The sequence below is a fragment of the Lissotriton helveticus genome, chromosome 3_1 (genome assembly GCF_964261635.1).
Source record: "Lissotriton helveticus chromosome 3_1, aLisHel1.1, whole genome shotgun sequence".
Taxonomy (NCBI): Eukaryota; Metazoa; Chordata; class Amphibia; order Caudata; family Salamandridae; genus Lissotriton; species Lissotriton helveticus.
The window spans coordinates 191889993-191915715 of NC_136061.1; the positions used below are offsets into that span (position 1 = coordinate 191889993).

Here is a 25723-nt window from a genome sequence, read left to right on the forward strand (position 1 = left end):
GGCGGCTTCCTGTTGAGTCACTTCCTGGCGCTGTCAAGGGCCAGGACCTTCCGGTTGAGCGGTGAACTGGCATCACTGTACAGCTTCCTGCCCGGGCAGCTGCGAGCCAAGCCAGATCCGAGCACAGGCTCTTTATTATCATCAGTACGTGGTAGAGAAGGAAGCAGGTGGCATACGAGGACAACGGAGCTTCCTGTGCACACTGGGAGAATCATCGGCCAGGATAAGGCTCCACGCCATCAACAGTACCATGTTTCCAGTCCTGGCCTTTCATTGGACAACATAATGCATCCTGGATACTGAAGCCTTAGTTCGCTCCAAATCACTCCATTTTTGGAATGTAAACCACGGGTCTGAAAACACGGGGTCCTGCCAAAAATGAGGAAGGCGGCAACACCACGGGAACGGCCTTCATGAGACAGGAGCGCAGAGAAGAGCACTATCCATCCTGGGGGAGAATGCGCTCTTTTCAACCTCCCAGAGGTGGCCCCTCCAAAAGGAAAGAGTTGACTTAGACTGTTCCTACCGAGAGGCCTGGGACTGAAGGGCCAGAGACTGCAGACACTTCTGACCTCTTCAAGAAACACGTCAAGTGAGAGACAAGGAAGAAACGCTCCGCTTCCACAGAGAGGCCATGTACCTGGCATGGACAATGAGGTCCTCTCTTGCATCGCCATCATCTCCGGTCACCTCACTACCCCCTCCAAAGACGCCCTGCTGGCTGCTGCTCCTAGAGGAGTCCCCCATTCTATCCATTATCCCTCCTTCCTCATCCTTCACAGAGAAGTTTCAATTCCACCCTCTACATACTCTCTTTTTACTAGACCATCCCTCCCATGTCAACCCTCAAGCCCCGTGTTCTCCTGGACTCTTGACTCTATTTCTCCATTGTCTCCAGGTCTGCTGGCATCTCTGCCATGTCATGTCATGTTATGCGTGTTCGTAAAGTGCACTATCACCCGTGAGGGTATCCTGTCGCTGAGCCGGTGTGTGCCTAGCCCTGCCTATGGGAGGTTGGTTCACTGAAAAGAGTCTACAGCTTCTTGCGGCCTTCAAGAGCGGAGGAGGCTCTGGTGTGTAGCGGGAGGTCATTTCATGCTCTTCTCACACTTCTTTTCCGCCTCCAAACATCTAACCTCCCTCACCATCCCTTCCTCTGTCACCGCTCCAGTCACCTAAAGTCACTTTTTCCCTCCCACTCTTTCCTCTCCAAGGCCCGACCCTTCTCCCTTCTGAAAGGTGTTTCCTTCTCAATCTATAATCAGGTCTCCCTCCCGCTGGCTGCTCTTTCCTTCCACTCCCGTCGGGCTTCCGTGTCTAATTATAGCTCCTCGGTGACGGTCCTGGCCTCGCGCGCTCTGGATAGCGCTGCTTCTAGAATGTTTTCCTGGTAAGTGTGGTAATTAAGATTCTTTCCGAGAGTGGCAGCTGCTTTGGTAGATTTCGGCTTAGATCTCAGTTTCTGCCTGGAATACATTTGCTCTCTGGATTTAGGACCAAGACTGCGACCCCAGGGTCTCAAGTCTCCTGCTTGGAGAAGGCAAGTTCCCGGCACGCGGGACTGCATGTGCTGGAGGGAAGCGGGGAGGCCGCTGGCCCGGTGTGCTGCTTAAAACAGGGGTTTGCCATTTATAACTAAGATGTACTTTTTCATTCTTCAACACCCAGTTTACCAATACCACTTCCTTTTCAAATGCGCTTGAAATTAAAGTTCTTTCTTGTTATAGATGCTTCAAAGGAGGCAAAACCACCAACCTTACAGACAAGTCTGTAGGTTTTTCTTTTAAGTTGGGGTAGGCAGGTGCTAAAAGGGGGGGGGGGAGGGAGTTAAAGTAATGAAGAAGCACTGGCAGAGCCAACCAGTTGCCAATCAATGGCATTCGATTTTCAAATAACTGTGACATTTAAAAAGTGCCGATATAACTGCTGTGTTGCATGATGCAGAGTGATTACGCAATGCGGTGGCCAGCTCTTTGGGGAGAATAGGGATAAACATAATGAGAAGTTATATAAAGTGTTTAAGTTTCTGGAAAGCAATGGGTTGACTTAAGTAAGTGCAGATTTGCAGAAGAGACATGTGATATGTGAGGAAAGTGTCAAACCCGAACAGGCCCTGATTAATGCAATTACTGGAGCACCTACCCTACCAATACGGACGAGGTAAGGTCATTTCTGAGCATGGCGGAGTACTGTGCCAAATTTATTCCGAATTTCGCAGCAAGAGTGTTCAATATTCGGCAACTGCTTAAGAAACGCACAACATTTGTTTGGGACCTGTTGTGTGAAGAGGAATTTAGGTATGTCAGGGAATTTTTGGGGACAGTACCAAATTTAAGCAGTTTTGAACCCAAGATGAATAGTTCAATTACTGTGGATGCTAGTAACAAAGGTCTTTGGGCTGTACTCACACAAAAAACTGAAAGTGTTAAAGAGAACACTATTTTGTTTGCCTCCAGGTCATTATCTCCTACTGAAGAGGGGTATCCCATTATAGAGAAGGAAGCTTTAGCATGTGCCTGGGCACTGGATCATTTTAGGGCTTTTGTGTGGGGCAGACCTATAGTGATTAGAAGTGATCATAAGCCACTAGTAAAGTTACTTACCACAGAGGGGAGTAAGTTTGCTTCAGCTAGAATTGCCAGATTGTCCATGAGGATGAAGGACTACATTTGTAGTATTGAGTATGTTCCAGGAAGAGACAATTTGGTGGGGGATTGTTTATCTAGGTTGCCTAATCCTTTAGAAGTATGTGAGGATAACCCCTGCAATGATTTCACGGTGGGTCTGATTCATGACGCTGGGACACCTGTTATCATGCAAAAGAGTGGAAGGACAAACAGAAAGAGGATAGAGTTTTGCATCAAATTTTTAGATGCATGGGTTGGCCAAGGAAAGAATTATTATCCAAGGAATGTAGGCCATTTTGGGAAGTGAGGTCCGAATTCTCTCTTGAAAAAGAAATGGTAATGAGAGGATGCAAAATAATTCCACCAGAGGGTGTGCATAATTTGATTTTTGATTTGTGTCATGAAGGTCACTTGCAGTTGTAAGGACCGAGAGTGTAGTTAAATAGTCATTTTGGTGACCTGGTGTAGACAAAGCAGTAGAGAAATGTGTCCGCAGGTGTGGAGTTTGTACTTCTGCCGATAAAACCCTTAGCACTTTGAGACCTCCTATGAGTAAAGGACTAATCCCTAAGCAACCTTGGGAGATTGTGACACTTGATCTAGTGAGACCTGTTGGGGACAACCAGGAATATGTCATTGTCTTAATAGATTTGTTCACCAAATGCCCAATTGTGGAGGTGGTAGAAAAGGCAGACACGTTTACACTGTTGAAATTTCGAAACAAAGTTTTTGGGGCTGCAAGTATTCTTGCAGTGCTTCTAAGTGACAATGAGTTAAGTTTACATCCAATGCAGCTAGCCAAAGGGTATTTTGAAAGAGTAGGAGTTAGGCACAAACTCCTGCACTTTACAACCCCAGTGGTACTGGCACTGTTGAGAGGTTCAAACAAGGGGTAAAAGGGGTAATTCAAGGTGCCATTAGTAATGGAAACGATTGGAAGAATGCAATATTTAAGGCTGTGTGGGCTTACTGGGTGACCAAAAGTGATATCACAGGCATGTCCCCCTTTGTCATGATGAGAGGGAGGAATCCTGGATTCACGTTTTCTCCTGGTTGGTTGTGTGAATCTGTTGTGCAAAACTAAGGTTGGTGCGCAATCACCACAAAAGTAAAGAGTACTATGATGTTCATAACAGAGCCAAGACCATCAGTATTAAAGTGGGTGATGGGGTAAGAATCAAGAAACCTGTCAAGGTACCTAAAGGAGAGAGTCCATTCTTCCAAACGCAGAGAGTTAGGGAGATTCTTAGGAATGCTGTGAGACTAGAGGATGGTAAAGTGTGGAACCTTAAAAGGGTGTCTGTGTGCAGTATGGATATCTTTTCAGATGTGAATTCTGACTCTAGGAATGGAACAGATTCCCTCTGGGCTACAGACATTTGTGAGTTTGCCAATGATGAAAGGAGGGATGAAGAGCGGGATGGGACTAGTGGTGGTGTACCAAGTACAAGTGGTATTGGAGGTGCATGCAATGAAAGAGTGTGTGAGGATTCCAGAAGTTAATGTAGCAGGAAAAGGGAGTTACCTTTTTGACTGAAGGACGTTGTGGTGGGATGATGCAATTTTTTGTTACATATTTTTTTTCCTAATTGCATTTCTTTTGTGTATGTGTGTTTTTTAATGTGGGGGTTATGGGGGTTCAGTTAGGAAACCATACTGCATTTTATTGTGTTTATGTTTATAAGGAAGGGGATGTGTTGTGATGTGCATATTCTTAGAATTCTAGATATAAGGTTCTAGAGTATAACATGCATTGCTGGGTGTTCAGGTTCCACTGTAGTACGTTTACCGCTGCAGGACAGGGCACACCTGTTTCCTGTAATGTGAAGTTTCATGGAATAAACATCTTTGCAAGATACAAGGACCTCGTGGATTTAATACAACCCACACAACACCTATCAATGCCATTCGATTTGCCAATAACCGGGACGTTTAAAATGTGCCGCGATGGCTGCTGTGTTGCCTGATGCACAGTTTTTACGTAATGCGGAGGCCATCTTGAAATTACTGAAAACACGGTTTTTCATAAACAAAAGTTTTCTATATTTTTAACAGGGCTGATCACTACTACTAGCTTTGCCAACACCAGTGCATTGTAAAAGCATTTGGCACTGGCACTCCCAATAGCGTCTGAAACTATAACACTTTAGCTAGTAAGATGCATGTTTGTAAAGCACAGGTTCATCTAGAAAGGTATCCTGTCGCTGAAATAACAGATGTTTGTTACTCGACTCAAAGGCAGTCGTGATCGACCTCTGAAGCATGAAATGCTGAAGGGACCTGCCAAGATTTGAACCTATGAGGTCAGGCACAGAACCCTGCAATGGATGCATTACTACACTAACACACAAGACCCGGCTGGACCACGGCACACAAGAGGGTCAGCAGAGGAGAGACAGAAAACTTGATATGGGATACAAAGAGGCACATGGAGTGCAAAAGGACAACATCCATGGTATCACTAAGGCCACCATCAGGCACGTGGCAGGCTCTGGAGGAGTACCTGGCGGAAACATGAGAGGAGAGGGACAGAGCGAGTGAGGCAGGAGCAAAAGATAGAACACACTCTAGGAGAAAAGTAAGACGCAAGACATGCACTCCCATGGAGTGCTAAATTCCAAATGAAAGTTTAAAAAAAGTAGTCCATGACGTCAGAAGCGGAAGGATACACCTAAACCAATCAAAACCAGGGATAAATCAAACTATGCTCCAGGGTTGGGATAAACATACAGAAGCAAGAGGAAAACAATGCCATAAAGAGCAGGTAACTATGATAGATAAGAAAGTCATCTAATCATAAACAAGTGCTACCCCAAAGTCCACTCAGTGTAGTACTGTATACAACGCTAACCGTGACAGACCACTCAAGCTGCCTGTAGTACGATCACAAAAACGGTTCCTACCAGGCCCAATCTTCACTTTACTAGCAAAAATATCGATCTCTTTCTCAGCAATATTTACAAGCAAAACCACTAAACGCTTTGACAGTGTATGCAAGAGCACGTAAAGTAATTCAAGTCAGTGATACAGTCTGGGTTACCAGTCACACGTCATGTTGCTGGTACCTCTGTCCCTATTTCCTGGGAGTATTTCACAGATGTGTTTCTGTAGATCTGTTTTTTTCATGCAACAGGAGTCTTGCATAGCACATGCTGCACAATGAGTTGCCTCAGTGTCTAGGTAGTTATGACAGAGCACAACTGTCAGCTCAAGAGTTGAGGCTAGGGGGAGGAGCCAAGCAGCGAACAAAGATGGCCGCATAAGCTCCCGGCTCCGCCGACCTCCGTCTGTTGCTTGATGATCCTGCCAGAAATCCTGATTTCACGCCCGACCCCCGTACGGATCAACTATTACTGAGTCTGGCGGTGTGGTCCCGAGAACTTTACCACCCTGACTGACGGAGTTTTGTCGTGTGGAAGATCTCGGCCTAACTTCTCCTGTGAGCCGGGACCTCGAGTACTGGCCCTGCCGGGTTACAGTTCAACAACAACGGCCGTGGGACCCGGACAGGGTCCGGTCGCTTGACTTGAAGAGTATCCTGTCCCTAGTTTGGTGGAGTGCCTTCGGTTCGGTACACACTGCGGAGGTGTATATATCCTGTAAGTGGCTGTGAGGTCGGGGGTCCCTGTCCCGGCGGCTGGCGCCCACGCTGGGTTGGAGCCCCCGCCCGAGATGCCCTATCACTGCTTGAAAATGCACCTTCAGTCCCCGCCTGCCCTGCTCACGTTTCTGTCCCCGGAGGAACTGTGTACTCCGAGGGACACACAGATGGCTGAAATCGAGCAAGTGGAGGCGGTGCGGGGTAACAGCGAGCCGTCCTTGAGAACCGTAATGGCCGCCTTTGGGGAGCTTCAATCATACACGGATGCCATTTTCTACAATACGATCGCTGGCAACATCGTAACTGAACGATCATGTACGGACCCTGATCTGTCTGGAGACTTTGGGCTAGCAGTTTTTCCCACGCTACCCGCTGAACCGGATGATCGAGACCCCACTTATGACAAAGCCTCGACACCATTGCCCAGACCACAGAGTGCTAGCGGACTTGTTGATCTGGAGAAATGCCCGCCAATATCGACGCAGCCGTCTAATGTGGTGTTCACGGAACTGCCCCTCCCTGGGACCACTGACAACAAGACTCGACGGATGCTGATCTCGTTTTTCGCCCGAGTGGTTCTTTCATGGCGGTGGAGATCGGGATACTCGAACATTTGGCTGACAAAGGCGAGTGTCATGGCGGCGGATGACTGCGGAGGACTGGGGAGTTTGTTCGGACTCATAATACCGGTTCATGAACTGCCTAGGACTTTGGTTTCTCCTGGAGTTGTGATGGTACCGTTTGATAGACTCCGTATGAAAAATCGCAGGGGTCAAGGGTGAGACTGTTGGCCTGGTTTTGATTTAAGGGGTGTGTGAAGGACGAGGGATCCGCCATTTTATTGATAGCGGGAGTTGGGACGGTGTAAGACGTCTTCCCTGTGTGATATTGTTCATAACTTTATTGAGTGTTGGCTGGATTCAAGACTAGGGTTGTGCGTTTCAGACGGGGGGTAGTGAGAACGGGGGCATGTGTGATATTCTTCTCCTCCTCTACTTTTCTTTTCTTTTCCTTTCTTTTATAACTCTATATTCTTACTATATTTCGGGTTTTGGATACTGGGCGACAGGCACGCTGCTAGGGGGGTAGGCCGTAGCCATCTGCAGGGGTGCAGGGTGGGGGGTTGGGGGGAGGGGTTTTATTTTATTTTTTTCCGTTCTTTGTTTCTATGGCCTTTTTTATTCTCGTTTTTCTGGCTTTCCTTTTACTTTCTCTTGTTCTGGGATTGGGATCAGTGAATCTGGTTAATTTTTTGGAATCTCATGGATATGTCGTAACCCGTGCCTCTACATTTACTGTGTCATCGACATCAATGGGCGGGCGCTTGCCTGGTGAACATAGTGACGGTATACATGCTTATATTGATTTGCTCGTTTAATTGAATTTCTTTACAGTGTTGGACTCGCTTACTTGACCCGCTCATTCGATGATTATGTTCTAAATTTGGCGCCTGATCCCTCCCCCTTTCTTTCCTATTTATCTATTTCATATGTGAATTACATTCGTCTTATTCGAACCTATCCTGATTTTAAAACATAAATTAAACCTCATGTATCCGGTACTATGATCCGTGTGTGCCGAAAAGTTTGTGCTTCTATTGTGCTGCCGTGCCTTCGGGATGTTCGGCTGAATAGCTGTGTACACTTTTTGCATAAATAAAGGTTTTCCCAAAAAAAAAAAAAAAGAGTTGAGGCTAAAGGCAGTATGAATTTCTGACCGTGCCCGTCACTGTGTCAAAGTTGTTTTGGCTACATGCTCACTCAGTCGTTGGCCTCTTTGCAGAGAGTACAAGGTTACATGTGTCAATTGGGGCCCATTGGGGAAAGGGAGGGGGGGGAGCAAAGCACCGACCCGAGGCTCAATGTAGGTGTGATAAAGGCCGCTTTATTGGAAGCAGGTGCATCCTACACAATACCATCCTCGGCCTGCGCCGCACAATCTAAACCTCATACATACGTAATTTCCTGACTCACCCCCACCCCCTCCCCTAACTGATTCCCACAATCCACAAACAGTAACAATTAGCATAACATAATAGCATAGCGTAATTAGCATAACAATTAGCATAACGTCAATTTGCCTCTCCACCTGGCTAAATACTTTATTGTGCTTGACCTACCCCCCGATAATCCCAACAGGTTTTCTACTCTTCCCCCATATAATAGGAATAACCGCCCCTACATGCAGAATGCACCCTACACCCGCTCCAGCGACATGAGAAACCCCCCACCCAATCATAAAACCCCCCCTTGCACCAGCCTCCAACAAAACATCGCCCAAAATCCTACGGAACCCCCCCCCAAGCTACCCCGAAAAGAAAACTCCCCCGACAAAGGGGAATGCCTGCCCATGGGCCCCCCCCCCCCACAACATGTCCCAGGGAGGGTGGGAGGGGAAAAAATTGTCCCTCCGCCATCCCCCGCCCGCCGGCCGAGACACCACACTCAAAATGGTGTCTCTGCCGCGTGGCCAGCCGGATACAAACCCCCAGCCCAAAAGGAGCCCAACCAAGACCCGCCCCCAGCCCAAAAACTACCGGAAAACGCCCAACCCGTCCCCGGGCGGCGCCAGCACCAACCCCTCCCCCTCTCCCTGGCCCCCAAATTACCCCGGGCGGGGCAGGCCTCCCTTTGGTCGCCCCCCCCCCCCAGGGCCCCCATTGGGGCCCATTGGGGAAAGGGAGGGGGGGGAGCAAAGCACCGACCCGAGGCTCAATGTAGGTGTGATAAAGGCCGCTTTATTGGAAGCAGGTGCATCCTACACAATACCATCCTCGGCCTGCGCCGCACAATCTAAACCTCATACATACGTAATTTCCTGACTCACCCCCACCCCCTCCCCTAACTGATTCCCACAATCCACAAACAGTAACAATTAGCATAACATAATAGCATAGCGTAATTAGCATAACAATTAGCATAACGTCAATTTGCCTCTCCACCTGGCTAAATACTTTATTGTGCTTGACCTACCCCCCGATAATCCCAACAGGTTTTCTACTCTTCCCCCATATAATAGGAATAACCGCCACTCGAGGGACGTGCTAACGGTCCTCGACCCCCCCCCTAGGACTCCCCAACGCTTAAACCCGGGACGTGCCGCCCGACCCAGCCGGCAGGACCACTCCCCTAACCATATGGCGCGCCGCGGACCCCCCTCAACACCGAGCTGCCATGTCTATGCCTTCGTAACGCCGGCAGGTCCTCCCCCCCAACCATAGGGCCATGCCCTCCGTCCCAACGTATAGGGCCATGCCCTCCGTCACCACGTATAGGGCTATGCCCTCCGTCACCACGTATAGGGCCATGCCCTCCGTCACCACGTATAGGGCCATGCCCTCCGTCACCACGTATAGGGCCATGCCCTCTGTCACCACGTATAGAGCCATGCCCTCCGTCCCCAACGTATAGGGCCATGCCCTCCGTCACCAATATATGGGCCATGCCCCCGTCACCAGCTATAGGGCCATGCCCTCCGTCACCAACTTATAGGGCCATGCCCTCTGTCACCAACGTATAGGGCCATGCCCTCCGTCACCAATGCATAGGGCCATGCCCTCCGTCACCAATGTATAGGGCCATGCCCTCCATCACCAACTGTATAGGGCCATGCCCTCCATCACCAACTGTATAGGGCCATGCCCTCAGTCAACGTCACCCCCCGGGGCGTGCTTCCAGTCCACGGAATCGAGCTCTCTACCAAATGTGACCGCACCGAAAACGGGCCGTACCCTCTCTACACCAGAGAGAAGCCCTCCGGATGGTGCGTCCCACACCGGAGCCCGTCTGCCCGGAAAAAACCCCTGCCGCATCGCCCCCCACCCCCCGTCACCCACCATACCCCGCCGCCCCCGACATGGCCGCGTCACCGTTCCGCGTCAGACCCCGCCATACGTCGCGACCCCCCTGTCCTCCGGCGGGCGTGTTCCCTGACCATGGAGTCGAGCTCACCACGGAGAAATGACCACACCGACACGGGACCGTGCGTCCCCTCTGGCGCCCAGGGAGACGTCCTCCACACAGTGCGTCACCCCCCAGAGCCTCGGCCTAACCAAACCGCTTACCCTGTTCCCGCCTATACGCCAGCACCGTCCGCTCGAGCCTCCCAAAACCTGCACCTAGGCCAACACCCCAAAATGTGTCAGCACCCAAACCCGCCCCACGTGCACCCTGACGGCAAGACAAGGATCCCGTACGCTCCGGCAAACCCCCCCGACCCTGCGGGACGGGTAGACTCCACCCCTTTCAGAAACCCCCAGGTTACCAACCAAGGTGCACCGGAGCCCGAAAGAGGCCCGAACGACCCCCTATCAATGCCCCCCGGTCCCTGCCTACAACTCCAGCCCCCGCCCAGACCTTCACCCAGGCCGCCCCAAGCCCCGTGTAGTCCTCCAAAACGCCATAGACCTCCCAGACGCTCTGTACAATCTACCCCTGCCCTTATTCCCCCTCATAAAACCCCATATGTGCTAAGCTTAACTGGTCTTTTGCCGCTTCTGTCATTGCCTCCGCTCATATCATACAAGTAACCCTACCAGCCACGACTATTGGCTTTGTCAAAAGTTTTCGGTTGGAGAAGATAAATATACTGCATGCATACATAACACCATGTCCTTGTGGTATGTACCAAGGAAAAATGTTGTGGCACCTGTGCGAGTGGTTGTGGCGCAATGGCTAGAGAGCTACTAACTTCGGAGCTCAGGAAGCAGGGTCGAGTCTCAGCATCAGCCCACGGCCCAGTGCCTCTGAGCAAATCAATCAATCGCCTTACCCACACTCCACCCTGCCCAGGGCTTACCCGGGACCAACCATAGGGGTGCCCCCAAAGTGTTATGAAAGAAGGAGGGGCAGGCCTGACAAGTGGTTGCACTTGTCCGGAACACACGCCGAGTTAGCAAACTTTGCCCAGCTCCTACACTGCAGCCTTGAGTTCCCTTTCCTACGCACCCTCGACTTACTAGCCCGGCACCCACCGTGCACCGCACAAGGGACTTTACTATTAAGGCAAACATAGCAAACATGGCCCTCCAATTACCATTACGAATCCTGAATCACCTCAAAGTTATTTCTGTCTAAAGTTGCCTACGCATGATCATTTCCCAGGTTTCTTCCCCCAAAAGGACTAGCTACCCATGAACTCACAGAAATCTTCCCCATAGATTTGATGATTCCTTGTAGGAAACTACCAATTCATGTGTGGTATCCCCCCAGATTGTCGCCGTCCTTTTCTGAACCTGTTTCGTTTGCCCGTGGCAAAATGCCTGTGCTTTCCATTGAAACAATGTAAACTTGTTATTCACTTAATTGGCACCTTTCATTCCCGTTGAAGGTCCCTAGTACATAGACCCACCTGAAACCAGGGCCTGCCAAGGAATGCTGCTAGTGAGCTGCAGTACTCATTGTGCCCCCCACAAAATAGTATGTCTAAAACATGTCTCCAAGGTTACACTGCAGCCTGAGTGAGCCGGTATAATGGTTTTCATACCCGGCAAAAAGAACCCTTGTACCAATCATTAACCTTCCTGTAAAAGACTGTCAAGTCACCCTATAGGTAATCTTTAAAAGCCGTAAAAGACCATAGCGCAAAGTGCATGGTATGTACAATCAAGTATATTTAATAGCTCCAGGGTCTGGCAACAGAGACCAGCCACATTCATTTTTGTACTGTACCCCGACTGGCTCTCCCCTAGATGAACCCTAGTGTACACTACTGCCTTAACTAAGTGCCAAATGCCGTCCGTGTACAGCCATAAAATATTCAAAGGGCACATTTACTAACAATTAAAATTCAGTAACATCTCTACCATGTAAAATGTGCCGACACTGGGCGAGATGGTGCCTTCCTGTACCCGCATCTTACCATTGAAGTTCTTCCAGCACCGAGCTGATTTATCAGGCCAACTACAGTGTAATATGGCTTGCACCAGCAAATGAGGAAGACTAAACGCATACCCCATGAAGTTGCCTTATACCCGCTGAAGCCCAGGGCCGTGCATTGTGCTTGACAACCAATGTCATATTGGAACGCTGGTAGGGGTGTTAATTGAAAAATTTTTGTATTGTGAACAGGGAAAGGCCTGTGACGTCACTGGCCCCGCGTAGTAGTGAGGAAAGCACAAAAAGTGAGGAATGAAATACCCGAATTCACCTCAGCCCCTGTCGATGACGCATGACACCCACGCATCGCAACTGCAAAAGTCACAGGTACAGTAACGCCCATTCCGTCACGCACCCTTCCACTCGGGCCCTGGCAGTGAAAGAAACAGGCTAGCTAGGAAGGACTCACACAGCGTAGATGAAAGAGAAGAGATATTGCCCTGAACGTGAACAGAACGACACAAGCTGCGAAATAGCAGCCGTCTTGTAAAGACGAAACCCACCACCTTGCGCTTGATGTACCAGTGTCCGCTAGCAAGCGCTGTTTACCCAATGAATACTGGACGACTATAATTCTGTACATTACATGTGAACAGTGACAGCAATTAACGGAAGCAAGCAAGTTACACAACCCATATTGCCAATATCCCCAAATTCATGTGGGGCCCATTGCCAATGAGTCCAGCAGTCTTTTTCACCCCCCGCCCCGAAACAACACACCCCGGCGGCCGTAGGGACCCTTCGGGTAGGAGCAGCGGAAACTCACCAAATCCCACGTGGGAACCCGACCGCCCGCACCAAGCAGAGCCGGCCCATCATGTGAAACAGTTATAGTAATTAACGGCAGCAAGCAAGTCACGCCACCACATATTGACAATGTCCTCTAATTGCTGTGGGGCCCAGCGCCCAGGAGTCCAGCAGTCTTTGTCTCCCCTGCCCCGAAACAACACACCCCGGCGGCCGTAGGACCCTTCGGGTAGGAGCAGCGGAGACTCACCAAGTCCCCTGTGGGAGCCGACCGCCCGCACCAAGCAGAGCCGGCCCATCCGCTCGGCCGCGTGGAGCCGCATGCTGCTCACCCAAGCTCCACCAACCTCCAGCGACGTGCCAGCGAAATGTCCAGCCTCTCATTCTTGGTATCGATCAGCCCATTCCTCCGAAAAAATTGTCCCTCCGCCATCCCCCGCCCGCCGGCCGAGACACCACACTCAAAATGGTGTCTCTGCCGCGTGGCCAGCCGGATACAAACCCCCAGCCCAAAAGGAGCCCAACCAAGACCCGCCCCCAGCCCAAAAACTACCGGAAAATGCCCAAACCGTCCCCGGGCGGCGCCAGCTCCACCCCCCCCCTCTCCCCGGCCCCCAAATTACCCCGGGCGGGGCAGGCCTCCCTTTGGTCGGCCGCCCCCCCCAGGGCCCCCATTGTAATTACGATTCTATGGGAAAGTGTGTAAAGAAGGGACCCAGCTATTAAAATATGAACAGAGCCAAAAGAAAATGCATTTTTTGCATGTGGGAAGTGATGTGTGCGTGTGACAGAAGGATGCAGAAACAATGATGGAAAGGAAGAAGTGTAGACTTGCAAAGGGGGAGGGGGGCAAGTCAAAACGAGGTGTGAGGAATAAAAGGCTATAGGTGGCTAACAGAGAAGGGATTGAAGAGGAAAGTAGTGTGAAAGGTAGAATGGGAGTTGTTCAGACACTGAATAAAATACGTGCTTACAAGCATTTGTAAAGCCAATAGGTCTAACTTGTTTTAGGTGTATGCTGCTGTGTGATATAGTTGGATGCACACACAGAAAGCAGAGACAGGGGCACTGAAACACTACTGAGGGGGCACTATGCGTCCAGCGTTGTAAGGCCACGCACTTAATCACATAGGTCCCGCCGCTTGTAAATGATTCCTAGTTTTGCTTCTTTGGCCACCACGCTTTTATACACCCCACACACCTTCTGCTGGTATTAAATTCTATGAGCTGGAATTAGGGTAAAAGATACCTTGAGGGCAAAGAATAAACGAGAGAAGTCACGGAAAGCGAATCTGAGGTTGCAGGGCAGACTGTGCGCGAGAGCACCGTCGCCTGACTGAACCGGCGCGTGCCGGGGAGTCAGCGCCGCACGAGACCCTGCCTGTGTGGTTCACACACTCCCCGTGGGAAGTCTGTCTGTAACTGCAACGGATCGATTTACACTCCTAATAATAACAGTCTGCTGAGCGGAGTAACCTTTCCCGGCTCATCTCCTAGTGACCTTCAAGACCCCTGTCTTGCCTTATAAATACATTCAAGCAAAACATTTCAAGAACCTCTAAAATCAACTAAAACACACCTCCCACAGCACTCTTCCAACTAAAGTGTAATCTACACCCAAACAGCGCCAAGATAGTTCAACAGGTGCCTGCACAGCAGCTCATAAACCAAGATTATGAAATGCGGTCTGCTTCAAAATACACTCTGAAGCTTCAAATGGCTTTCAGAAAGAAACTGAAAAGACAATACTTCTAAAATTAATGCCAACACTTCCTGTGCCAAGTGCCTTACGCTAGAAAGAGGGCAGATGTTTGTTTTTATGGATCCCTCAGGCTCTATTTTAGGAATGTGTCATCGTATACCTTCATAAGGTGCATAGGCAGGACCTGGAGATCATCCTTGTCGGATCGCTTTCAGCTATGGATTGTTTAGATCCAACCAAGGAGTAATGGAGATAGACTCCAAGTTTTCTCAGAGCCTTTACTGGGGAGCGTGGTGACTCCAATGAAAGGGTTGGTGGCTAGAAACATTTGGGTAGACTGACAGAGGTTTCCTGGTCAATGGAGGTAAGACCTATGTGCCATTCGCATTATGCAGGAACCAGTAGAGAATAAAAACGGAGTCCTTGTCGATAGGAACTTCCTTTATTCTCATACTCCCAGTAAGTAACACGCATCTTCACACATATCTATATGGGTAAACAAAGACGCTACTGCAGCTCGCTCTCACCGGTCAGCTCCAGCCCGAATTCCAAATGACATCCTCAAGATTCCACATACCATCTAGTCCCCCGTCATAGAAGTTACTATTTGCTGATGCCACCAACCAGAATGCCACAGGTCTCCCTTGCCTAAAATAACAAAAACTAACCTTACCTAATACTAACTAACAATAATCAAGGTCTATTCTGCCTTCAAATAAGGCAACATTCTAGACTACCTTAACTTGAAAAAGTGAAATAGCATACATTAATACAAACATTAACCCGCCCACAATACAAACTCATCCAGTTTCTTAGCATGATAGTTCCCTCACACACTACATCTCACACCACCACCCCTCAAATCAGATGAAATTTGCTTATTCTCAACAGCAATACCATTCATACAATTCTAAAGTACAGTACAACAATCAAGATTATTCAAGGTTTCCGGCAATCCAACATCTAGAACCATACTGCCAGTACCAAAATTCCGTCCACCTCCCTTCCACTTCACAATCTACAAAAACTACAAGCCCCAATCCACCGTCACCGAAATCCTTCGCCTCATCGCAACTACAGATGCAAAACTCGACCACTTGCTAATGACCTGGGACCAGCTCACCACGCAAAACACCACAGTCATCCTGAACTCAGTCGACTTGGGAATACCTACAGACCCCTGTCCCCACCACATTTTCAACCCGGGAAGCAAGTCTATCAGTAACAAATTGACCACCATCTTCAACGAATCCCTTGACATTGCCACTTTTCCCGATAAATGGAAAACACACTGAAGTCATTCCCCTTCTCAAGAAACTATCTGCCGACCCCAGCTAACCCAAGAACTTCCATCCCATCTCTGTGCTCCCTTTTCCCGCCAAGGTCCTCGAGAAAGCCATCAACCGCCAACTCACGGAACACCTGGAGAACAGCAATCTTCTGGACATCTCCCAGTCTGGTTTCAGCACCAACCACAGTACCGTAACTGCCCCCATCGCTGCCACTGACAACATCAGAGCCCTCCTTGTAGGGAGCTGGCTCTGTATATACTATACCAAAGTAGGGTGTAGTGTCCAGAGAGTCCTGTGGATCCCCAGAGGTTTATAGAGGCTTAAGTGGATAATACTAAAAACTCTATTTGTGGTAGTGTGGGCGAGCAGTTAGTCTTATCAGAGGGTTGTTTTAAGCATTTGTTGTACACACTTAGGCAAGAAATGATTACACACACTCAGACTCAATCCAAGACCAATGGTTTTATATAAAAAGTTATTACTTTGTTATTTTATTTTAGAACCAAGAGAAACTCAGTTGCAGGTAAGTAACAGTTTCAAGAATACAGTAGGAATTGTGTGGTAAAGGCATAAAAGAACCTTACAGGAGTATTAGAAATACTTTGATAGAGTCAATCAAACAGTAGCAACTTAGCAAATGTGAGAATTAGACATTTAGTACAATAGGCAGAAATGCAATGCAATCCTATGGAAGGAAAACAGTTATTTACATTTACCGGTAAGTTCTCTACTTACACATCCAGACTTCGGGGGTTCAGTCCAACACTGGGCAAGGGTTGGATCAAGGAAGGTATTGCACCACCAGGGGCACTGGGGCGGCCGGGTGCAGAGGTCATTGGGCCCAATGTTAGTCAATGGAGACCGGGGGCACCCACAAGAGGTGCAGGTAAGTACCTGTGGTTTCATGGCACAGGCCCCAGGGGTTAAAGCAAGCACAGGAAGGGCCACAAGGCAGCACCAACCATACACCACCAGCGACACAGGGGCGGCCAGGTGCAAATCAGCGGCGGACGCCAAATGCAAGCAAATGGGATCTCGATCGCACCAAGAGGCTGCATACTAGGAGCAGGAGGCTGGAAAAAGGTGATCAAGAACTGAGCAAGTAAGTAGAGGTGTCGGTGGATGCCTGGGCACCGTTAGCAGGGCTCCCCCAAAGTCAGGAGACAGAGGATGCAGGGGTGCCTTTAGGTGTTGGACTTTCTTTACTGGAGCCGGTCGCAGTCAGGGGAACCCTTCATGATGAGGCTGCAGGCATCTTTGTGGAGTCCAGGAGAGGTCAGCCTCCGACAGTGTGGAGGTCAGGATCCCTGAGGTGACTTCACTGGACAGGTGAGCCACTCAGACTCAGGCGGTGTGCATCGGATTAAGGTTCACGAGTACCCCTAAATACAGAATTTGGGGGTGTTACAGGTACTGGCAGATGGTAGCCAATGGGCGACTTTCCTTTAGGGTGACAACACCCTTTATATGTCTCCTAACCATGATTGGATAGAATCCTTCCATTCAAGATGAGGATTCCCTAAGGAGTGCGCCACCTTGGTCCAGAGCACCTTCGGGGTGGCCCTGAAAGAGAGGGGACACATCTCTCCTGGCTACTAATTTTCTTGCCGACCTTGCTGCCAAAAGTGGGTCTGGGTCAGGGGGACGGGCATCTCCACACGCTGGAGAGGCCCTGGTCAGCATAACAAAGGGCAGGAAGCCTTTGAGGCTCACCGTCCTGAATGCAGTTTCAGCTTGGGGGTAGGTAAGAAGCACCTTCACCCCAAGCAGGCTTTGTTTCTGACCCACGAGAGCAAAAAGACTCCCACCTCCAGGGGTCAGAAACATGTCAACATGTCTTGAGTGTGGCAGGCTGGTTCAGACCAGTCGGCTGCACACTAGCGAGTTGGTCATTTTTCAGGGGGCATCCTCTGAGTTCATTTTGCAATACATTCAACACTGGCATCAGTGTGGGTTTTTTATGCTGCGAAGTTTGATACCAAACTTCTTAGCATTCAGTAAAGCCATAAGGGAGCTGTGGAGTTCGGAATGACAAACTCACAGATCACTGCACTTATAATGTCAAAGAATGGACTTAGACACTGTAGGGGCATATTGCTCATGCAGCTATGCCCTAATCTGTGGTATAGTGCACCCTGCCTTATGGCTGTGAGGCCTGCTAGAGGGGCGAATTACCTATGCCACAGGCAGAGGTTTTCCATGTCGACTCTTAGTTTTGTCTGCGCCAAAACACATATTCTGCAATGGTAATGTGTATGTGTTAGGTGAAGAGTCTCTGAGGGTGGCACAATGCATGCTGCAGCCCTTAGAGACCCTCTCTGGTCACAAGGCCCTTGCTACCTGTGGTACCCTGTACAAGATACTTATATGTGGGCCAGAGGTGTGCCAACCGTGGAACCAAAGGTACAGTTTTGGGAAAGAACACAGGCACTGGGAACCTGATTAGCAGGGACCCAGTGCACATTCAATCAAAGTGCATCAGATATCAGGCAAAATGTGGGGTAACCATGCTCAAAAAGGGGCACTTTCCTACACGCCTTGACCGAAGAGCAATAGCGTCCCTGATCCTCCTCTACCTCTCATCAGCTTTCATCACAGTATTCCTCCACACCCTTATCGAGTGGCTCCACTAGTTCGGAATTTGAGGAGATGCCTTCAGATGGACCTTCCTCCCTTCACGTCTAAACACAAGAGAATCATTTGTGGCACCCCTCAAGGCTCATCCCTCAGCCCCACCCTGTTCAACACATACATGACCCCCCCAGGCCAACATCGTCATAACCCGTAGACTAAACATAATTTCCTCATTCTCTCCCTATTAGAATAGCCCTCCACTCCTAGGGCCAACTTCCACAGGTGCATGATGAACATTTTTGACTGGATGAGAGACAACTGCCTGAAACTCAACACAGACAAGACGGAAGTACTGATCTTCTGGAACAACACCTACCTGTGGAACGACTCCTGGTGGCCTTCTGAACTAAGACCCTCATCCAAGCCGAAAGACCATACCTGCAACCACAGCATCATCCTGGACCTCAAGTTCACAATGAAAAACCAGATTAACACGGTCTCCATCGAACTGTGTCCGCAAGATCTTAAAATTGTTCTCAGTCAACAACAGGTGAATTGTCACACATGCCCTAGTCGCCAGCCGGCTCGACTACGGCAATGCACTCTATGCAGGAATCACCTTGCATCTCCTGAAGAGACTGAAGATCATACAGAACTCTGTAGCCCGACTCATCTTTGACCTCCCCAAGGTGACCCACATCAGCCCCAATTTCAGGAAGCTCCACTGGCTCCCTATCCCGAAGAGGTATAATTTCAAGATACTGATCCACACATACAAGGCCCTGCACAATCTAGGACCAACATAAATGAACCAGCGACTGAATTTCCACTAACCCGCCACATACCTGCACTCCGCCTCCCTTCACCTTGCTTTCACACCTCGCATGCGTCGAAGCTACTGCAGAGGTCGGCGCTTCTCCTACCTTGTGGCAGGTCCTGGAACAACCTTCCTTTTCACCTCCGCACCTCAAACTCTCTGCAGGAATTTATGAAAAGACTCGAGACCTGGCTGTTTGACTGATCCTCTGCAGCAAGACCCTCTGCGCTTGGATACCCACACAGGTGATAAGCCGCGCTATACGAGTCCTGTTTGGTTGATTCAGAACAATGTCATAATGAAACTCTGTTCATAGTCCATACTTTTTCCCGTTCCACTCCTCAGCTCCTCTGAAAAACTGAACATCTTTCAAAGAAGGAGACCACTGTGGAAATCCCTTACCTTCACTCCTAGGTTTCTTGATCCTGACTAAATGCCCCACAACTCCTGGCTTGGACAAACAACCCCTACTGACATCCATCCTACTCTTCATCATCTCTTTCACTTTCTACATGTGAGCAAAAATATCTTCCTGGTTTTGAACAATTTCCTTCCCTTTACATTTCCTTACCCGCCAAGGGCACACTCAGGAACTCGCTCTTGTAAAATTTGGAAAGGTGTACACCCAGTTCCGGGTTGAACAGTAGTGCAATATGCCAATAACGTAGATTGCAAACACTTTCTCCAATCAAGACCTGGATTACAAGTCAACTTCTTGGACTCTTTAATAACTCTATTGTATCTCTTGACCTGGCAATTAGACTCGGGATGAGGCACTAAACTTTCATTAAGTGTAATAGTTAAATTCCTAAAAAGTTCTTTAAAGCAACCACCTGAAAATTGACAACAAACAATTCCACCCCCATATTATAAATGACATACTCAAGATTCCACATACTAGCTAATCCCCCCTTTATATAAGGTACCATTTGCTGATGCCACCAACCAGAATGCCACAGAACCAACATCCCACTACCAGGAAGATGGCTGGGAGCGTCCGGTGTGAAAAAGAAAACCAGCATGGGGACAATCTCGAGACCCGGGCAGCTCCTAAGACCAAGGACATCCGAGAGCACACAAGAGACCGCAGGTCACCATAACTATCTATTAACAAAGCAACTGACCATCTGCGATACTTGTACAAGAGAACAGTGTTGGTGCAATTGGTTATAAACAGTTTCAGCGGCAGCATATATCCAAAATGTGAAACTGGTGTTTGGATCATGCTTGCCTTGAGTGGCATGAGGGCCAGTGAAGATATGATTATCAGCTCGACATACCACTAAGATACTGTGAATGGGATGCTTGACTTAAGAGGTTTTTAAGCCCGCCTATGTTAGAGGCAGCTACAAGTCATATCAGGGAAGGCTCGCCCAGCCCAGCCACCTCAAAAACTGCTCTTAAAGCACATAACAGCTGACAAGAATGTCAGCAAGCCACCACGCCCTATCCTTACTCCAACACTAAGTAGATAACTCATTACATGTTTGGGTTCTCTTCTCAATGTTGTTTGATTACCCACTATCCAAGTCTCAAATGCAATCTATATGTTATCAAACAAACTGACAACATCCTACGTATTGTGAAACTGACACTATGTACAGCATTTTTGTCCAAATGCTCGAGCAACACATAAATAAAATTAAAATGTCCGGAGATTCGCTGACCTTGGGATCCGGTCTGTCAAATACTACGTCAACCAGAAGCTGCACTACTGCCCACCAAGTGGTCCACCATACAACATAGGCCTTTCAGCGGGGAGGTGTGTTGTGCTGAGGTCCAAAGACTGACTGGATGGTGTAGGGCAGAGCAGAGATGTCACACATTCAGCAACTATGAGCGGATATCTGTCAATCACTTAGCAACTGGGAGGATGTTTGGGATAGTCCTGCTCTTGGCGAGTTCACGATGTGTAGGCATTTGTTGAGTATGGGGTGAGAGAGCAACGGGTGGAGTTGCCAATGGGTTGAGCTCAGGGGCTATTTATCAGTTAGCAATGAAGAAAAGATACGATGGCAGTGGCAAACGAAACACCTGAAAAGGGGGGGCCCTCGGCCCCCCCGCACGCATGGCGGCGCGGCGACCGCCTCACCTCCTCTCCCCCTCGGGTCCTTCGACGGTGGGGGCGTGCCCTGGGGCGCGGCCCACCGCCGATTGGCCGGCGCCCCTCCTGACCCGGATTCAATGGACTGGTTCCGGGTCGGGGGGGGCGGGCGATAGGAGGGGCCACCCGGCCCCTCGGGAATAAGAGGTGGGGAGCGCCCAGGAGACCCCCTTGTCCCTGGACGCTCCCTCGCTGAACGCTGTGCCCCGCGTTCGGGGCTTCTTTGTTTTATTGATTTGTTTCCCGCTTTTTATTTTTCAGATCGCGTCGAGCCAAGAGCCAGCCGCGTCGTGTGGTGAATCCGGCAGGGAGGTTAGCAGGGTCGCGAGTCGGCAGCGGAGGAAGCGGGAGCCGAGGCGCCTTGTCCAAGCTTGGTGGAGTTTCTGAAGCGGCGCCTACGGGAGGGAGCAGAGCTACTTTGCCCAGAAGCGGTAGTAGTTAAAGCGGCGCGTACGGCGTCCGCATAAGGTATTTTCGAGACGGGCGCAGGGACAAGCGGTGGACCGGCCTTAATAAGGAGAGCGCGGGGTCCAATTTACCGCAATACAGGCCGCATCCGTACGCTCAGGAGACCCGGGGCTAATTGTTGGCTTTAATAAATAGAGCGCGGGTCCAGTTTACCGCCGAAAAGGCTGCATCCGTACTATTGGGAGACCCGGGGCTCCCTGTAAGTTCATTGTTCGCACGACAAGGGCCGCGTGTGCTCGTGGATCTCTTAGGTGTGTTGGTTTCTATTGCAAGCGAAGCAGGGTCGACCAGGGCAGCACCTGGAGGGGAGACCCCATTGAAAGTGTAATCATTTTGTGTTTTCCAGTCGTTAAGGGTATCTAGAGGTAAAAGAATTGCGAATGACCTTATAAATCAGGCCCCAGAATTGTGTATATTTAGGAAAGAAAGTGAATGGATGTTTTCTGATCTTTAAATGTTGCATGAATTTGTACTATTGCAAACTGATTGCAGGAACTGGTTGGGAGACCCATCTAAAGGGTAAATGGGTAGTAAGAAGTGAAAGCATTGCAATTTTGTAACAAAAGTGAATTAGTGCTTATAAATTAGGCAGCTGAATGATTTTACAGTTTTAAGACAGTGGATTAATGTTTATGGCTAGCTAATTATTTTCCAACCTTACACTGCAGTGTTTTTCTTTAAATTCATTGTACACGGTGATAACATAATTGTTTAATTCCAGGCAATTTAACTACGTTATTGGGGCCAATCACTAGCGGACAGGACGGAAGAGCATCCAACACGCAACGTGGTGTGAGCAGGGGCCGCAGATCATTATCGCAGGCGAGGACGAGTGACTGGTCGGTAAGAGGGGTACGGGGGGCTAGCATTCATCGCTCCTGGTGGCCGCCGGGTGGGTCTACATTAGGTTTACTCACCCCCTTACATAAGCGGACAAGCCGCTAGTGTTGCGGTCGCCGTTGCATGGTGCTGAAAGCCCCCTGGTGACCCTCCATCTGAAAGGTACACACAGTTGACCTGTTGGGAACTAAGTAGGCAGCGGGTGTTTTTTGGGGTAGGCGTCATGCCAGGTCCAAGGGGTGGAAAAAGGGGGTCCAACATGGAGGCTATGATGCGGGCTATGACGCGGGAGATGAGCGACATTAAGCAACAGCTAGGACAAATTAAGGAGCGGGAAGCTCGGTTGGAGGATAGAGAGGGCGAGGCACCGGGCCCGTCCGGGAGACCGATCCGCAAGAGGGTGGCACCAGTGCCAAGAGGGGAATTTGTCACCCCGCAAGGGAAACCTAGGTCCAAACGACCCAAGGAGGCGGTCCCCACCCCAGGCCCAGTGGACCCGTTACCGCCCGCGGTGGTCCCACCCCCGCATGTGCCTACACCCATTGCCCCTGTGGTGCCGGTGCCGGCAGGTCAACCAGTAGACGCTGGGTCTGCTCCCGCACCGGTGCCCACAATCCCGGGTACAGGCGGGCCACACCCGGCGCCCGCCCTGCCAGCTGGACCAGGACCACTGGGCATAACCCCAGTGGTACCTGTTGTCCCGGGGGGTAATGTAGATTCAATGCCACCCGAATTGTTGACTCAGTTAACGGCCATGATGCCATGGCTCCAAAAAGGGGGAGCCTTCCCGAATTCTGCAGACCATGCGGCAGAGGCGGCAAGGTTTGTAGAAAAAATCAGATCGGCACCGGTCGCCGACAGTGTTGCATTGCCAATTTCTTCTCCCCTTGCAGGTCCAAGTGTTCCCCAGCTGGACGGAGTAAGAGGGCAGCCGCCCCCGGTGCCCGCACTTGGTAAGGAAGTGGCATTGCCGCTCTTGGGGGACGGTGTGATACCTTCCAGGAGCGAAAATCTAGCTCAGCATGTGTCTTTAGCTGTGAAAGAAATGATTTGGGCTGATAAATACGTGTACATTTACTCTTTATTGTTGGATAATAGGGAAATGGAGCAGGCAAAAGCACTGAAAGAGTGGATGCTCCCAAGTGAATGGAGGGCGCAGTGTACTAGATTCAGGGTTGAGGAAAATCTCAATAATTGGATGCAAGCATGGGCTGTTTTCACTGCAGTTAAGGCTGAGCGTCCTCCAGATCTGCAGGCTGCATTGGCTTGCTACTCGAACAGGATTGTGGGGTGGAGTCAACAGTATTCTGGGGAAGCATGGAAGGGTTATGATGTCAACTTTAGGAAGGCATTGGAATTCAATAGATCATTGCCATGGGACTCGGTAGATTCCATGGCTTGGCACAAACAGTTCTCTGACACTGCACCGCCCCCTCAGTTCGGTGCGGTCAAGGCGTTCACTAGACCGCAGCAGCCCTTTCGGCCCCCCCAAACGAGTGAAATACCTGGGAAATTTAGGGCAGGTGGGCCAGAGAAGAAAGGGGTGTGCTGGGATTTTAATAGGCGTACCTGCGCAAGGGCCGCGTGTAAGTTTAGGCATGCATGTTCCTCCTGTGGGCACCCCTCTCATCCAGAAACTACCTGTAGGTCCAAGCAAGGTAACACAGGACAGAGGGGTAGGGGAAAGCCACTATAAGTCAGACAGGCTACGCCCCCCCACTCCAGTGGATGTGGTGGCAATGATTCCATTGTTGAACAGATACCCTGACCACAAAGCGGCCACCCTACTCCAGGAAGGTTTTTCTAAAGGTTTTAGGATCCCGGCCGGGGGATACACAGGCAGTGCGCACTGTAGAAATCAATTATCAGTCAAACACAATCCGGCTGTTGTGGCCGCCAAAATTGACAAAGAGCTTTCCTTAGGCAGGATAACTGGCCCTTTTCCCGCAGTGCCAGTACCCAATTTTGTGTGTTCCCCACTGGGAGTTGTCCCCAAGAAAGAGAAGGGGCAATTCAGATTGATTCATAACCTGTCAGCGCCAAAGGGGGCGTCACTGAATGATGCCATTGACGAAGGTATCTGTAGTGTTAAGTACGCCTCTTTTGATCAGGCTGTTACCTTATTGCAGGCCACTGGACCCGGGGCGCTGATGGCGAAATCAGACATAGAATCCGCCTTCCGCCTCCTCCCAGTCCACCCGGCGGACCAGCATCTTTTAGGTTTCACCTTTAGGGATAGGTTCTACATGGACAAATGCATGCCTATGGGTTGTTCTATTTCTTGCGCCTACTTTGAGATGTTTAGTTCATTTCTTGAATGGGCCATGAGACAAGTGACGGGCCATCAAAGGGTCATGCATTACTTAGATGATTTCCTCTTCCTCGGTACAGCGGGTTCTCAGGAGTGCGCACTGGCATTGCAGGAATTTTGCGTGCTCATGCGGGCTTTTGGGGTCCCGCTTGCGCCTGGGAAGACGGTGGGCCCGACCACCTGCTTGGAATTTCTGGGCATCGAGATTGACTCAATGGAGAGATGTTGTAGACTACCCAGGGACAAGGTGTGCAAATTCAAGGCATCGCTACAGTTATGCCTCCGGAAGGAGAAGGTCACTTTGCAGCAATTACAGGAGGTGGTAGGGCAATTGAATTTCGCACTAAGAATCATCCCAATGGCTCGCCCCTTCTCTCGCTCCATCGCGCATGCGATGAGGGGGCTGAAGGAAAAGCACCACCGCACGCGCCTATCGTCTGAAATTCGCCAGGATATGCTCATTTGGATGGCATTCCTGGAAGATTTTAACGGTAGGGTGGTCTGGCCCGGCCCGCTCACGACATCGGCGGAGTTGGGATTATGGACTGATGCGGCCGGTAGTGTGGGCTTTGGTGCCATCCTAGGGAATAGGTGGGTCGCTCAACAATGGCCAGAAGAATGGAACACATGGGGCTTGCTCAGCAACATTGGCTTCCTGGAACTTTTTCCAATATGGGTGGCACTGATGGTTTGGCCCGAACACCTATGTAACCAATCAGTGGTGTTTTGGTCAGATAACATGACAGTGGTGGAATGTATCAATC

At 49.9% G+C, this 25723-nt stretch overlaps 1 protein-coding gene across 2 annotated transcripts in view; it reads right to left on the reverse strand.

Annotated features, from left to right (window-relative positions):
- Positions 1-25723, reverse strand: part of HIP1 (huntingtin interacting protein 1) — a 404747-nt gene that overhangs the window by 277962 nt on the left and 101062 nt on the right. The window lies entirely within an intron of this gene.